This window comes from Littorina saxatilis, linkage group LG8 (genome assembly GCF_037325665.1).
Source record: "Littorina saxatilis isolate snail1 linkage group LG8, US_GU_Lsax_2.0, whole genome shotgun sequence".
Lineage (NCBI taxonomy): Eukaryota > Metazoa > Mollusca > Gastropoda > Littorinimorpha > Littorinidae > Littorina > Littorina saxatilis.
This window is the reverse complement of record NC_090252.1, coordinates 2934005-2945472: the sequence shown is the minus strand read 5'-3', so window position 1 is coordinate 2945472 and position 11468 is coordinate 2934005. Positions and strand designations below refer to the sequence as shown.

Below are 11468 nucleotides of genomic sequence, written 5' to 3'. Positions count from 1 at the left end.
CCAGCAGGGGTCGTCTCTATTTGCTGTTTGTGTGCGTGTGTGTGCGTGTGTGTGCGTGTGTGTGTGTGTGTGTGTATGTGTGTGTGTGTGTGTGTGTGTGTGTGTGTATGTGTATGTGTGTGTGTGTGTGTGTGTGTGTGTGTGTGTATGTGTGTGTGTGTGTGTGTGTGTGTGTGGGTGTGTGTGTTTGTGTGTGTGTGTGTGTGTGTGTGTGTGTATGTGTGTGTGTGTTTGTGTGTGTGTGCACTGTCTTTACAGGTATGATCATATGGGAGTGTTTTATGTTCTTACCTTGTTCGCGTTGTCTGTCAGGTAACACACACACACACACACACACACACACACATACACACACACACACATACACACATACACACATACACACACACACACACACATACACACACACACACACACACACACACATACACACACACACACACACATACACACACACACACATACACACACACTCACACACACACATACACACACACATACACACACACACACACACACACACACACACACACACACACACACACACACACACACACACACACCAATCTCCACTAATGCGATTCGGAATCTCACTGGATTCTCATTTCCACTGTGACATATATACGATGCAATATTGTTTACATTCTTATATTTACTTGTAAATAAATTACTTTCATGTATTCGTGCGTTTGTTCGATTCGGAAGAGATAGAGAGTGGAGGAAACCTAAGAGAGTGAGAGAGAGAGAGAGAGAGAGAGAGAGAGAGAGAGAGAGAGAGAGAGAGAGAGACAGAGAGAGAGAGAGAGACGTAAGACGTAAGACATTTTATTGATTAAACACAAGAGAGAGAGAGAGAGAGAGAGAGAGAGAGAGAGAGAGAGACAGAGAGAGAGAGAGAGACGTAAGACGTAAGACATTTTATTGATTAAACACAAGAGAGAGAGAGAGAGAGAGAGAGAGAGAGAGAGAGAGAGAGAGAGAGAGAGAGAGAGAGAGAGAGAGAGAGAGAGAGAGAGAGAGAGAGAGAGAGAGAGAGATTTTGAAATACACCACACATGGATATCTCAACAGAATGACTCCGCCTTTGTTGTGTTTCCCCGTTAATTATATGGAACACTTGCCAGCTATGCGTGTGATATTACCCGCTATTACGAGTTAGTCGTGTGACAGTACCCGTTATTACGAGCTAGTCGTGTGACAGAGAGTTTTCTTGCACACGAGACTGTAGATGTTTCACGACGGCTTTAGCCGGAGTGAAACAGCAGCAGTCGAGTGTGCAAGAACACTCTCTGTCACACGACTAGCTCGTAATGGCGATTATGTCTCACAGCTTCAACAGAGGAGAGAACAAACACGTTTTGCGTACTCACGCTTGATAAACCTAAACACAGGAGCAGCCATTGTGGAGAGATCTACTTTTTGACGAAAATGAACGAACAACTATGAATGACGTCTCGGTATATGTGAATGACGTCACAGTCATCGTCACAGTCTGTATCTTTTGAAGCATTCCATTCTTCATGACGTCTTTCTGTGTCTGCATCCGCGAAATGTTTGTTCTTTCCGGGGTCTTTGTCATCTATGTTCAGAACTCTGTCCTTCTAGTTTCAGACTAACAGGCCTCCTGAGCGAACCACTTTCCAAGGGAAGCTAAACTCGCGTATGGAAACAGTACTGTAGTCTGGGATGCCGTTTTCAGTATTCTCAGCGTTGAAGAATTTGTAAAGAGAAGACACGACAACAGCAGGAGAAATAAAAGTCGTGTGTGCATTTTGGGGCTTTTGGAGGGACGATTTCGAGTTTGAATCCGTTCTTGCACATGCTCCAAAGCGTGTAACATACAATCTTGCACACGTTTGCTTTAGTAGTGGCAAAGAAGGAAAGCGTGTGACATAGAGTTTTCTTGCACACGAGAGCAGCAGTCGAGTGTGCAAGAAAACTCTCTGTCACACGACTAGCAATTATGTCTCACAACATAGGCATAGAAAGACAGAAATGAGTTTTTGGGGACGAAATAACAGGCACAAAACAAGACTGAAAAACACAATTGCCCTTTTACACATAGGCCTACCCTACACACGCATGCGCACAGAAGATAGATTCAATGCGTTTCGTGTCTTTTCTGGTTGAATGCATTCAACAAAGTATCAACCAACGTTTCTGAATCTTTCAATGAAAAAAGATAAACTTATTTTGAACCAAACAGCACATACCAACGAAAGCTAAACACACAAACACACACGCGCACTAACACAGATTGAATGCAAAGCGCGAATTGGATTTTTGTAGGTCAGGTCGTGGGAAAGTCCACCCGAAATGTTCCACAGGGGATTGATTATTTTCTCACAGTGATGTTGATGGTTTTTACAGTGCCGTTTTAAAAGAATATTTTCCGAATTTGGGGCACACTTTTGACTTTTGGTTCGTTTATCTCGTCGAAGTAACATTCGAGTGTTTCTAAATCAAAACCTTCCAACACCGCTGGTGCAGATTAGACCTGCCTGACTGTCTGCGTGCGTGTTAGAGCTGAAGACGAAGCCTCAATCGCCAAAGCGTCACCTATCTGTAGATCCTGAGCATCGGATGTACGTTGATACGTGGTGAGATCCGCACGGAACTGTCTATGCAACTTTTCTCAGTCGATGTTATTTTTGAAATGTCGTCCTCTGTGTACGTAGCAAAGCGTTTCGCCATTTTCGGTTTTTGTTGCAGACGACGATAGTGAAAGTAGTACCTATGGTTTTGTTTTGACCTTTCGTTTTCAGGGTTCTTAATTGAAGCTTGGTAAAGGGAGCTTGTCGTGTAAGTGGAAAGTTGACGAAGCTTTTGAAAACAGAAATTGAATGAAGAAGAAAATGTGGCTTTCAGTTATATACAGGAGAACGGGGTTGGTGTTATTCTTTTTCCGTCAAACACAAAGTACACAGATAAAACGTGGTTGACTGACCAAGGCCTGTTGGCACACTATTCAGAATGCACAACAAAATGTAACAACACTTTGATACCCATTTTTCTACGTTCGTGATCACTTTAAATGAATACTGAAAACATAAGTGTTTAAGATAGTGACTGAATGCATGTGAAGGTAAACATTTTCAGAAATAAATGCATGATCAAAATAATTGATTTCGGCATCAAAGCGTGTAACATACAATCTTGCACACGTTTGGTTTAGTAGTCGCAAAGAAGGAATGCGTGTGACATTGTAATATATTTAAAATGTTTAGCTTGTGGCTGTTTATTATTTATCCGGTGTGTTGCATAGCATGATCATTGAATAAAGCGACATGTGTTAGCTACAGACAAATACATTTAATTATACGGTGACTAACAAAACTAACCCTAACCCTAACCCTAACCCTAACCCTAACCTTCCACAAAGACAAAAAAACCACACCCACTCACAACACAAACACATTCGCGCACACACACCCACGCACACATTCACACTGAAACGCATCAACCCCCCCTCCCCCCTCCCCCGCCCCCGCTCATACACATGCACACACTTATTCATGCACACACAAACGCACACACACGCACATCCGAACACACACACATAAACACACAAGCACACATGATCACACACACACACACACACACACACACACACACACACACACACACACACACACACACACACACATAAGCAAACACACACTTTCACACAAACACACACTCACACACACACACACGCACACACACACACACACACACACACACACACACACACACACACACACACAAACCACGACCCTCGTCTCGATTCCCCCTCTATGTTAAAACATTTAGTCAAAAAGAGGCGAGGCGATCCAGGCGATGGTCCAGAAAGGACGTCGACCAGGTTTGCCTCACCTAGGCGCCGGTGTACATTTCTGGCACTGACGGGCTGTTGTTAATCGGGGTCTGCCACTCGGGGTCTGCCACTCGGGGTCCGCCACTCGGGGTCTGCCACTTCTTGGTAAGACGTGGGTACTGCTTGTGGCATGAAAACGATGTTGCAGGCAACAGAAAGTGGTAATATTAACTCCAATCACCATAGCAACTTGATGCACTGACTGGCCAACATCAAGCCTCCCGACCGCTATTCACTCCAAGGTCTCGACATTGTGTGCAAGTGGTCCCCGTGACGGTTTGTGATCCCCATGACCAGCAGCTCATGTGTGACCCAGATCAACACGGTACTGACCAGATTGGAGTGCTCAAAAACACGTGCACGTTTTTCTTTAATTTCAAATCCATGCCGTTTTTGTTAACACTAGATTTAGTTGTGTTCCTTTTGCCTCCAAGTATATATTTCAATATCTAAGTGCATGAGTATCGAATATGATAATTATGCAGAATGATAATAACTCCAACGTTCGTGGGAACTCGACATTGTGTCATCGCACATTAGGTAATCAATATTAATAGAATGAATAATAATAGATCTTCGGTGTCTTAGCCTGGAAAAGTCACACGCTGCCACCATTACGCGACAGCAACATGTCCGGGAAGGGCGTACTGGCTGTGGCTGCGGTAGTGTTGACTGGGATCTTCCTCTCGTGTGTGGAGGTCAGGAATATTTGAACTCTTTTTTTCATCATCATCATCATCATCATCATCATCATCATCATCATCATCATCATCATCATCATCATCATCATCATCATCATCATCATCACCATCGATAATGTCGTTCTGGGATGTACCTTCGGACAAGATAACAAAAACAAATTGAAAGAAGTTTCGATTTTGATTTGGACAAGATTTAAACTACCAACTGTGAAATAGTTTTAAGGAGCCTTTTACCCTTTACTGTGATACTCTTTAAATGTGAAACCGTCGCGATATAACCTTGAATGGTTGAAAACGACGTTAAACACCAAATAAAGAAAGACAGTCTAAATGTGAAAAGTTTTTAAAGTTGGTCGATGACAAAAGATGGATGCTGAATCGACCTCGGATGACCCTCACCCTGTGTTCTCGAGACAATAAACACCAACAACCATTATCATCGTCATCCCCGTCGTCCAGACAATTTGTTTCAGACACAGTTAACACAATTAATTTGTTATTGAGCTGACAAAGTAAATCAAAAACAAATATTATATTTTTATTTTTATTGATTTATTTATACATATTATATGAAAGTTTTTCTTTTGTTAATGTATTTGTTCATTTATTTATTTGTCCATATCAATAGCTCTTTCTTTTTTTATTATTTGTTTATTTTATTTATTAATTTATTTATTTATAGGAGTGGATTTTTCTTCCAGTAATTGCTTTTTCTCATATTTTGACTGAGTTACTCGTGTTACTAAGTACAGTTTCATCAGTTTCATCAGTTTCATCAGTTTCATCAGTTTCATCAGTTTCATCAGTTTCATCAGTTTCATCAGTTTCATCAGTTTCATCAGTTTCATCAGTTTCATCAGTCAATAATTAACTATTTCGTCTTATGTATTTGTGTACAGGGTGACCCCCAAAAAAAAGAGTACCCAAACAAAACGTCATAAATTGAACAAAAATAAAGCAATCTTCATAAAATTTATTTACACACACAAGTAGCCTCTGCATCATGTATTTATGAAGTTGGTATTTATTCATATATTTATACCTTTGCTGCACCTCAGGGATCATTCCTCGATCAGGACGCACTCTCGTGCTACCGTTGTCATGACGACAGCCAGACACTGGTGTGTCCACACGAGTGTCAGCCTGGATACTACAGGTCAGGCCAGTTACCTCTCGGATGTAGCGAGCCAGAAATGAACAAGAGAGAAAAACGTGCTGCAGAACAACCACCAAAACAGTCTGGGTCAAAGTCTTCCGACAATGGTTCCAAGTCATCAGAAACCCAGAAAAACGCTGCAGACTTTCCTACAGGTCAACCACAGCCTGGGTCAAAACCTTACGAAAGAAACAATGATTCCAAGCCACCAACGATCCCGAACAACACTACAGGCTTTCGGAAAGACCAACCACAGTCTGGGTCAACACCTACTGAGGGAAACAGTGATTCCAAGCCACCAACGATCCCGAACAACACTACAGGCTTTCGGAAAGACCAACCACAGTCTGGGTCAACACCTACTGAGGGAAACAGTGATTCTAAGCCACCAACGATCCCGAACAACACTGCAGTCGTTCCTGTCAACCCACCAAGGCATAACACAACAACACAACCACCAGAATGGACCGAGTCAAAATCTCCCGAGGGAAACAATGATTCCAAGTCATCGGAGATCCCGAATAACACTACTGCAGTCTTCCCTACAAATCCACAGCAGTCCAGTGCGTCAACCGAGCCATCGCCAGCAGCATTCACGGCTGTGGCCTGTCTGCCGTGTCACTCCACCTGCAAGGAATGTGCGGGGCCAGGGAAAGACAACTGCACGGAATGTCCTGCACATTACGGGCTTATTGCTTCTGAACCGAAATTTCGCGTCGGTCTTTGTCAACCTTTACATGAGGACCACGAGCAACTCACTGTGACAATAACGTTAACAGCATTTGGAATAATATCCTTTATCGTCAATGCATTGCTAAGTGTTTACGTGTACAAGTACAGGAGAGGTTGCAAGATAAATCCTGAGAAAGCTGGACACGACCACCAAGAATTTCCCCATGACGGTAAACTTTCATTTTACTCTTTTGTTGTTCTTTCTTCGTTCTTTTGCCTGCCTTTAAGTGTGTCTGGATATCGTGACTTTTTTCTTCCTTTCTTTCTGTCTTTTTCTCTTTCTGTCTGCGTTCGTCCACTCATTTCTCCACCAGTCACGATGGACTCGGCTCAGACATTCCTATTCCAATACAGCTAGCTCAGGTCTAAGACTACCCATGTCACAGAATAGTTACTAAGCAAAAGCAAGGCATGTGTACTGCGACTAAGCATAAAGGCGCCTGTGATTTTAGGACCTTGGAATGAGATGAGACACTCATATGAAGCACCAGTTCGTTTGTCCATTGGTCTCTTCACATCATCGAGTCAAGACACCTATATTTAGTAAAGTAACACTTTCAGAGTGTCCCAAAGATGCCGGGTCACGATGACATGTATCACGGAACACTCAGTGTGCTCTTTGCTGTTCCAGCTGCTGTGCCTGAAATAAGTGTACCGCCGTACTCCACGAAGCCTTCAGATTTCACAGGCAGCTTGCCAGTCACTGCAGTTTCCGTGGTTGTTGTTCCACAAGCTTCTAATAAGAGACGTTCTACTGACGACCAAGATAAGTCATGTCGAGAGAATCAGAGAAGCTCCTCGGCAAAGCAGGAGAAGGTTTGTCTCGGTTCAGATAACTCCCCTGCCTGGTGTCCAAGCGCAGAGAAGAGGAGAGAGCAGTCTCGCCTTGACTCAACCAACGATGGTCACAAACAATCACTTTTACCCAATCCTACGCACCACTCTGGCCGTCGTCCGTCAAGTGGCTACTGCAGTATGGCCAGCAGTCGTCCATCCAGCAGTAAGTCGGCCGCCTCTGCAACGGACGACGGTGTGTGCTGTGATCTTGCGGACAACACAACAGACCTCGGCACAAAGCGAACTCGCCCAGAGAAGCCGCTTTCCGATCAACCCATTCTCTGCAATAGCTGGCAATTTTCCAGGGAGATAACTTACAGCGGCGGCCTCGTCAAGAAAGAGTTATCGGACGTTCGACTGGAGATACCCGAGGGCGCAGTGGACAGAGATCAGCGCGTGCTCATCCTCGGGGCTGTGACCGTTGACCTTGAAAAAGCTTCCAGGGTTTTCAGGGTTCCGGACCAAGAAATGATCGTGAGTCCAGTCGCGGAATTCTGGGCTGGTGAGGTCGAGTTCAACGGACCCGTGTCCATTATCCTACCCTACGCCCTCCCGTCAACCGCGGCAAAGAGCGTGCTGAAGGTCTATCACTTCCATCGCAGTCACGACAGACAGGTGCGTGTGTGGGAGCTTAGGCGTCACAACAATGACTTTCACAAGACTGTCGACAACACTGGGTTCTATCAGTTCGATGGAAGCAACACTCTGCGCATTTTCGTCAACCATTTTAGCGGCGTTTTTTGCACAAAGTGCAGAACGGAATGCAGTGTGCCGGATCTTTACGTGGATTTGTTTGCTGGACGCTTCCAGATGACGGAGGCATCGTGGAACGTTGACATACGGTTAAAAGTTTGGGACAACCGTATTCAAGACTTCAGAAGAGTAAGTCGCTTAAGAATCTCTACCTTATTTCTACCCTTAAGTTATCGAGCATGTCCAAGTGATGCTGTTCTTGTGATGATGATGGCGATTACACTGATGATCGCATTTCGGTTTTAAACACTTACTCACATGTTGTTGTGTACTGAATGTTTCGTGGAGCTGTAAGAAACAACGTTATACGTAAGGTACTTCTTGTCTAATAACGTACTTTATGTTTCGTGGAGCTGTAAGAAACAACGTTATACGTAAGGTACTTCTTGTCTAATAACGTACTTTATGTTTCGTGGAGCTGTAAGAAACAACGTTATACGTAAGGTACTTCTTGTCTAATAACGTACTTTATGTTTCGTGGAGCTGTAAGAAACAACGTTATACGTAAGGTACTTCTTGTCTAATAACGTACTTTATGTTTCGTGGAGCTGTAAGAAACAACGTTATACGTAAGGTACTTCTTGTCTAATAACGTACTTTATGTTTCGTGGAGCTGTAAGAAACAACGTTATACGTAAGGTACTTCTTGTCTAATAACGTAGGCCTACTTTATGTTTCGTGGAGCTGTAAGAAACAACGTTATACGTAAGGTACTTCTTGTCTAATAACGTACTTTATGTTTCGTGGAGCTGTAAGAAACAACGTTATACGTAAGGTACTTCTTGTCTAATAACGTACTTTATGTTTCGTGGAGCTGTAAGAAACAACGTTATACGTAAGGTACTTCTTGTCTAATAAAGTACTGAATGTTTCGTGGAGCTGTAAGAAACAATGTTATATGTAAGGTACTTCTTGTCTAATAAAGTACTGAATGTTTCGTGGAGCTGTAAGAAACAATGTTATATGTAAGGTACTTCTTGTCTAATAAAGTACTGAATGTTTCGTGGAGCTGTAAGAAACAACGTTATACGTAAGGTACTTCTTGTCTAATAAAGTACTGAATGTTTCGTGGAGCTGTAAGAAACAATGTTATACGTAAGGTACTTCTTGTCTAATAAAGTACTTTAATGTTTCGTGGAGCTGTAAGAAACAACGTTATACGTAAGGTACTTCTTGTCTAATAAAGTACTTTATGTTTCGTGGAGCTGTAAGAAACAACGTTATACGTAAGGTACTTCTTGTCTAATAAAGTTCTTTATGTTTCGTGGAGCTGTAAGAAACAACGTTATACGTAAGGTACTTCTTGTCTAATTAAGTACTGAATGTTTCGTGGAGCTGTAAGAAACAATGTTATATGTAAGGTACTTCTTGTCTAATAAAGTACTGAATGTTTCGTGGAGCTGTAAGAAACAATGTTATACGTAAGGTACTTCTTGTCTAATAAAGTACTTTAATGTTTCGTGGAGCTGTAAGAAACAACGTTATACGTAAGGTACTTCTTGTCTAATAAAGTACTTTATGTTTTGTGGAGCTGTAAGAAACAACGTTATACGTAAGGTACTTCTTGTCTAATAAAGTACTTTATGTTTCGTGGAGCTGTAAGAAACAACGTTATACGTAAGGTACTTCTTGTCTAATAAAGTACTTTATGTTTCGTGGAGCTGTAAGAAACAACGTTATACGTAAGGTACTTCTTGTCTAATAAAGTACTGAATGTTTCGTGGAGCTGTAAGAAACAACGTTATACGTAAGGTACTTCTTGTCTAATAAAGTACTTTATGTTTCGTGGAGCTGTAAGAAACAACGTTATATGTAAGGTACTTCTTGTCTAATAAAGTACTTTATGTTTCGTGGAGCTGTAAGAAACAACGTTATACGTAAGGTACTTCTTGTCTAATAAAGTACTTTAATGTTTCGTGGAGCTGTAAGAAACAACGTTATACGTAAGGTACTTCTTGTCTAATAAAGTACTTTATGTTTCGTGGAGCTGTAAGAAACAACGTTATACGTAAGGTACTTCTTGTCTAATAAAGTACTTTATGTTTCGTGGAGCTGTAAGAAACAACGTTATATGTAAGGTACTTCTTGTCTAATAACGTACTTTATCCCCGAGTACGCTAGTACTTGGGTCCAGCAGACTTTAATGTTTCGTGGAGCTGTAAGAAACAACGTTATACGTAAGGTACTTCTTGTCTAATAAAGTACTTTATGTTTTGTGTGTGTGCTGAGTTCTACCTTTGTCATAATTACATGTATGCAAAATACAAAAAATCGTCTTGCCCAACATGTCGGAGAACCCCGACTCTACAGAACTAGTTCGATATCTGAGGTCCTCACGAACAGTTCTCCAACAGCAGTGTTTCCAACATTACACCGATTACGCTCACTGACATGCTTCCATTGGAAACTCCTCGGTCATCAATGGGGGGTCACGCCAATTCAAAGTTCCAAATGAAAGCCTGGTTTCCTGTGTGTTTACAGCACACTCCTTCCTACTTAACATTTCGGCTCACAGTCTCAGATCAGGCTTGTACGTGTAATAAGACCTTCCCTTCAGTGGGACGCATTTCACATGGAGGACTGTGCATTTAGCATACTGTACAGTAGACAGGACTTCACAATATCATTTGTTTTCTTTTCTTGAGACCCAGGACGGCTCGGGCAAACCCAGACTGGAACTTGTCGACAGCCGGGACCTCAGAGCTCCGACCGTCTCTGCAAACCCGGAAGGCATTGGAGGAAAGGGTAAGACAGCGTACAATAAATTTGAGCTTGAGCGGTACCTGTTTATGTATTGTTTGTCTGTGCAATTAAAAGACCGTTGGGTCGACATATTTGTGATTATAACGTATTGTTTTGTGAATAACAAACGCTCCAACATGACCTTTCTTGGTTTTTTTAATCTGGAACGTTGGCAGTCTTTTTGTTTTTGGATTTGTGGTCTGTTTGTTTCATTGTCCCCGCGTCATGGAGGCCTTGCACTGATTACATCTTGTGGAGGCCTTGCACTGATTACATCTTGTCACCGCGTCATGGAGGCCTTGCACTCATTACATCTTGTGGAGGCCTTGCACTGATTACATCTTGTCACCGCGTCATGGAGGCCTTGCACTCATTACATCTTGTGGAGGCCTTGCACTGATTACATCTTGTCACCGCGTCATGGAGGCCTTGCACTCATTACATCTTGTGGAGGCCTTGCACTGATTACATCTTGTCACCGCGTCATGGAGGCCTTGCACTCATTACATCTTGTGGAGGCCTTGCACTGATTACATCTTGTCACCGCGTCATGGAGGCCTTGCACTCATTACATCTTGTGGAGGCCTTGCACTGATTACATCTTGTCACCGCGTCATGGAGGCCTTGCACTCATTACATCTTGTGGAGGCCTTGCACTGATTACATCTTGTCACCGCGTCATGGAGGCCTT

General features: G+C 42.7%; 1 long non-coding RNA gene across 1 annotated transcript in view; it reads left to right on the top strand.

Moving 5' to 3' along the window:
- Nucleotides 1–10192: 10192 nt before the first annotated feature.
- Nucleotides 10193–11468, top strand: part of LOC138974924 (uncharacterized) — a 2257-nt gene continuing 981 nt past the window's right edge. Inside the window, exon 1 of the long non-coding RNA XR_011458449.1 lies at nt 10193–10780. This is a non-coding gene — a long non-coding RNA (uncharacterized lncRNA). The remainder of the gene's footprint in view (nt 10781–11468) is intronic.